The following is a 6,091-nucleotide window of genomic DNA, read 5'->3' as shown; positions in this document are numbered from 1 at the left end:
AGGTTGTCCATTTTATTGACATATAATTTTATCACAGTAATCCAATACCCCAACCACTAAGGCCAAAGAAGCTGAAGTTGAATGGTTCTATGAAGACCTACTAGAACTAACACTAAAAAAGGTGTCCTTTTCATCAGAGGTGACTGGAATGCAAAAGTAGGGTCAAGAGATCCCTCCAAGTTTTGGCCTTGGAGTACAAAATGAAGCAGGGCAAAGGCTAACAGAGTTTTGCCAAGAGAATGCACTGGTCATAGCAAATATCCTCTTCCAACAACACAAGAGATGACTCTACACATGGACACCACCAGATGGTCAATACTGAAATCAGATTGATTATATTCTTTGCAGCCAAAGATGGAGAAGCTCTATACAATCAGCAAAAACAAGACCAGGAGCTGACTGTGGCTCAGATCATGAACTCCTTATTGCTAAATTCAGACTTAAATTGAAGAAAGTAGGGAAAACCACTAGACCATTCAGGTATGACCTAAATCAAATCCCTAATGATTATACAGTGGAAGTGACAAATAGATTCAAGGGATTAGATCTGATGGAGTGCCTGAAGAAATATGGATGGAGGTTTGTAACATTGTATAGGCGGCCGTGATCAAAATCTTCCCCAAGAAAAAGAAATGCAAAGAGGCAAAATGGTTGCCTGAGGAGACCTTACAAATAGCTGAGAAAGAAGAGAAGTGAAAGGCAAAGGAGAAAAGGAAATCTATATCTATCTGAATGCAGAGTTCCAAAGACTAGCAAGGAGAGATAAGAAAGCCTTCCTTAGTGATCAATGCAAAGAAATAGAGGAAAAGAACAGAATGGGAAAGACTAGAGATCTCTTCAAGAAAATGAGAGACACCAAGGGAACATTTCATGCAAAGATGGGCTCGATAAAGGACAGAAATGGTATGGACCTAACAGAAGCAGAAGATATTAAGAAGAGGTGGCAAGAATACACAGAGTTCAGTTCAGTCGCTCAGTCGTGTCTGACTCTTTGCGACCCCATGAATCGCAGTACGCCAGGCCTCCCTGTCCATCACCAAGTCCCGGAGTTCGCTCAAACTCACGTCCATCGAGTCGGTGATACCATCCAGCCATCTCATCCTCTTTCATCCCCTTTTCCTCCTGCCCCCAATCCCTTCCAGCATCAGAGTCTTTTCCAAAGAGTCAACTCTTCGCATGTGGTGGCCAGAGTACTGGAGTTTCAGCTATAGCATCATTGCTTCCAAAGAACACCCAGGACTGATCTCCATTAGGATGGACTGGTTGGATCTCCTTGCAGTCCAAGGGACTTTCAAGAGTCTTCTCCAACACCACAGGTCAAAAGCATCAATTCTTTGGTGCTCAGCTTTCTTCACAGTCCAACTCTCACATCCATACATGACTACTGGAAAAACCATAGCCTTGACTAGACGGACCTTTGTTGGCAAAGTAATGTCTCTGCTTTTGAATATACTATCTAGGTTGGTCAAAGATGGACACAATAAAGGACAGAAATGGTATGGACCTAACAGAAGCAGAAGACATTAAGAAGAGGTGGCAAGAATACATAGAAGAACTGTACAAAAAAGAGCTTCATGACCCAGATAACCACAATGGTGTGATCACTCACCTAAAGCCAGACATCCTGGAGTGCAAAGTCAAGTGGGCCTTAGGAAGCATCACTACCAACAAAGCTAGTGGAGGTGATGGAATTCCAGCTGAGCTATTTCAAATCCTAAAAGATGATGCTGTGAAAATGCTGCACTCAATATGTCAGCAAATTTGGAAAACTCAGCAGTGGCCACAGGACTGGAAAAGATCAGTTTTTATTCCAATCCCAAAGAAGGGCAATGCCAAAGAATGTGCAAACTAATGCACAATTGCACTCGTTTAATATGCTAGCAAAGTAATGCTCAAAATCCTTCAAGCTAGGCTTCAACGGTATGTGAACTGAGAATTTCCAAATGCACAAACTGGATTTAGCAAAGGCAGAGGAACCAGAGATCAAATTGCCAACATCCATTGGATAATACAAAAAGCAAGAGAATTCCAGAAAAACATCTCTTTCTGCTTCATTGATTATGCTAAAGCCTTTGACCATGTGGATCACAACAAACTGTGGAAAATTCTTCAAGAGATGGGAATACCAGACCACCCTACCTGCCTCCTGAGAAATCTATACAGGTCAAGAAGCAACAGAACTGAACATGAAACAATGTACTGGTTCCAAATTGGGAAAGAAGTACATCAAAGCTGTATAGTGTCACCCTGCTTATTTAACTTCTATGCAGAGTGAAGGGGATGACAGAAGATGAGATGGCATCACCGTCTGGATGGACACAAGTTTGAGCAAGCTCTGGGAGTTGGTGATGGACAGGGAAGCTTGGCATGCTGCAGTTCGTGGGGCCTCAAAGAGTAGGACGTGACTGAGCTCCTTAGGTCCCCTGGTGGCTCAGACAGTAAAGCGTCTGTCTATCAATGTGGGAGACCTGGGTTTGATTCCTGGGTTGGTAAGATTCCCTGGAGAAGGAAATGGCAACCCACTCCAGTACTCTTGCCTAGAAAATCCTATGGATGGAGGAGCCCGGTGCAGGCTGCTGTCCATGGGGTTGCAAAGAGTCGGACACGGCTGAATGATTTCACTTCACTTCAGAGCTCCTTAACTGAACTTACTGTATTAATCCTATGATCTTCTGTATTTCTGTGGTTTTGCTTGAAACTTCTCCTTTTGAATTTCTGATTTTATTGATTTGGACCCCCCGTCTTTTTCTGGATGAGTTTGGCTAAAGGTTTATCAATTTTCTTTATGTTTTCAAAGAATAAGCTCTTAGCTTCACTGATCTTTTCTATTGTTTGCACAGATTCTAAGAAACTATATATACATATATATATATATACACACACAGATTCACTGTATTTCTATATACTAGCAATGAAAAATTATAAACTAAAGTTAAATATTTAAAACAGTATGGAAAATATGAAATATTTCAGGGTAAGTCTGACAGAAGTTTGATACACCTGTACACTGAGAACTAGGAAACATTTTGAAAGAAATTAAACAACTCATAAATAGATGGAGAGATATACCTTGTTCACAGGTCAAATGACCTGATATTGTTAACCTGTCCATTATGTTCAAATTAAGCAATAGATTCTACACCATCCTAATCAAGCCAGAGCACACTTTTGGTGTGTGTAAATTTATCAGCTGACTCTAAAATTCATATAGAAATTGAAAAAGGACTTAAATACTCAAAACAACTTTGAAAAGAAGAACAATGTTGGAGGACCACCACAACTCTAAGACATGATAAGGCTACAGTCATCAAAACAGCATGGCATTGGCATAGAGATAGACAAATAGATTAGTGAACAGACTAGAGAGCCCCCAAATAAAGCTGCACATATAGGGAAAACTAATTTTTGATAAAGGAGCAAAGGCAATTCAGCGAGAAAATACAAGTACAAAATGTCTAGAAGAAAATACATGAGGAAATCTTTGTGACCTTGGTTTAGTCAAAGATTACTAGATATGACATTAAAAGCCCAATCCGTAAACAAATCAATAACTTGGACTTCATCAAAATTAAAACCTTTTGCATTTCAAAAGACATTACTGAGAGAATGAAAAGACAAGCCATAAGATGGAGGAAAATATTTACAAAGCATATGATGTATCTCATAAGGTCATAGTAAGAAACAGGCAAAAGATTAGAATAAACACTTCAGGAGAGAAGAGATGCTCAACATTGTGCCATAACGGAAATGCTAGAATCACGAAGAAATGCCATTTCACACCCCATAAAACGGCTAATATTAAGAAGCCCGAGCGCACCTCATGCTGCTGAGGACATGGAGCAACTGGAGCTTTCATGCAACGTGGAGAGAGCAAACAACGGTCCAACCACGTCAGACGACAGCTCAACAGTTTCTTAGACACACACGGCATGCGCCCCAGTCACTTCACTCCTAGGTATTTACCTCCGACAAAGACTTGTACAGGAACATCCACAGCAGTTGTATCTGTGAGCATGGAGGTGTGAGCCTGCTCTGCAGGCAGGCCTGCCCCTCCGGGTGCCGGGCATCAGCTGGGGTTCGCAACATGCCTGGTACACCGGCATCTCGTTTGGGCCTCACACTGGGTCCCAGGCCGGGTGGCACAAGTGAGACCCCGCTTCTTGATGCCCAGGGCGTGTCCTGTGTGGTGCCCCTCAGGGCTCCTCCTGTGGCACCTGGCCTGCTGCTTCCCTGCCTCTCCTGCCTGGACGGTGGGGCTGGCGTATCTCAACCCTGGCATGTCCCCAACCAAGCTCCCATCTCCCCCACCCTCAGCTGCAGTCTCTACAGCTACTGCTGTTTGCCTCAGGGCGAGGGCCTCCACGCAAGCAGCCTGGACCCTCTTTCTCCCACAGCACACTCGGGATCCAAAGGGAAGACTGTGTGTTCCTCCTCCAGAGCCAGTGCCCTGGCCCAGCCCCACCCCATCTTTCCTGTGCCCCCTGCCCCCCTGAACCAGCTCCTGCTGCCCTGGCTGCCCTTAGACTTGCTGTTCTCCTCCAGATGAGTTCACTGCAGGGCCACATCTCAGCTCCCCCTCGGCCTGCGGCTTCTCGAGCCCCAGCATTGACACAGCACTTCCTACATTCCCCCCACCCCACGGTTGGCTCTGGCTCTCTAAGTCACTCCTCACCCTGTCCACTGGCCACACACCGCTGACTGAGGTCCCCAGAGGAAGGCTGATGCCCACCTCATCCCTGTCGCCTCCAGGCCCCGAACTGTGGCCTGCACCTGGCCGTGTCCAGTGGGTGAGTGAGGTGCAGCCCTAAACGGCTGGGCTTGCAGTATAGCCGGGCGCCTCTATGCTGTGCACCCAGCCTCCACCAGTGAACTGCACGGAGGGTGGGGCAGGGTGCCTGTAGGGCCCGAGCACTGGAGACCTGGCCAGCGTCTGAGGAGCAGGGCAGCCTCCTCACGGGGCAGACACAGAGGGGCTCCTGCTGAGGGGTGGGCACCGAGGAAGAGCCCACTGGGCTGCTCGGACTCTCGGTCATGCTGGTACCTATGGCAAGGGCTTGGCCTCGCCTCACCTCCAGACCCCCACCTACCACAGCACCCGTGAGCCCAGATCTGGCCCAAGGAGGCGGTGCCCATGTGGCCCAGGGCCACATAATAAGGCAGCCCTCTGCCCCAGGCCTAGGTCCCCCAGGCTTCACCACGGAGAGGTGTGTGGTGGGCTCTGCGGGTGAGCATAGGTGGGCTAAGCTGGGGTGGGGCAGTGGAGAGGGATGGGCTCCCACTGGGAAGCTCAGGGCCACTGAGTGCACAGTATGACTAGGGGGAGGAGGGGGAGGCCTCACTTGCAGACACTGGATTTGGGGTTACATCTCTGCCATCCAAGCAGCTTTGCAGAAGTAAGACGAGCAAGACTCATACAAGCCAAACCCTGAAGGTGGGAGCAGGTGGAATCTCACTTTGTCTGAGAAGGTGGAGCCGCTCCTTGACATGTTTGGGGGTCTGAGCATGGTGGTGGGGGGAGGGGTGGGGAGGTCACAGAGAGGAGTCCAAGATGAGGGGCAGCGCGCATCATTTATTGAACTGGCTCCCAGTGCAGAGGTGCCTCCCAGCTGGTCCACACTGTCAGCCCCAAAGACAGATGCCTGGGGCCCAGCAGCCCGCTCCATCCTCCCCTGTCACGACCCCGAGCCCTCCACTCTCCTGCCCTCGGACATAGGGAGATGTGCACCCTACCCGGTGCTGACCCGGGCGGCCCCTCGAGACAAGGCCGAGGGCACCGGGAGGGGCAGCTTCCTGCGGTCACAGCTTTGGGGCCTCGGAGACAACGTCCACATGTCAAACCAAGTCTTAAAAAGGTACACGGACACTAAGGAACGACATTTCTAGAGTGTCATGGATGGGAGTGGCCACAAAGCCTTTAAAATAATGGACATGGCATGCCAATGCGTGAGGAGCAGGCGTAAATGAACTTGGAGCAGTGTCAGGGTGGAGCCGGGGGCCCCAGACACACTTGGAGCATTGTGGGCACAGGTCTAGGGCAGGCACAGATAGCTTCTGTTGGTAAAGAAACCTCTACATCTGCGGGGGGCGGGGG

Source organism: Capricornis sumatraensis, chromosome 1 (assembly GCF_032405125.1).
Source record: "Capricornis sumatraensis isolate serow.1 chromosome 1, serow.2, whole genome shotgun sequence".
Taxonomy (NCBI): Eukaryota; Metazoa; Chordata; class Mammalia; order Artiodactyla; family Bovidae; genus Capricornis; species Capricornis sumatraensis.
This window is presented reverse-complemented; position numbering follows the sequence as displayed.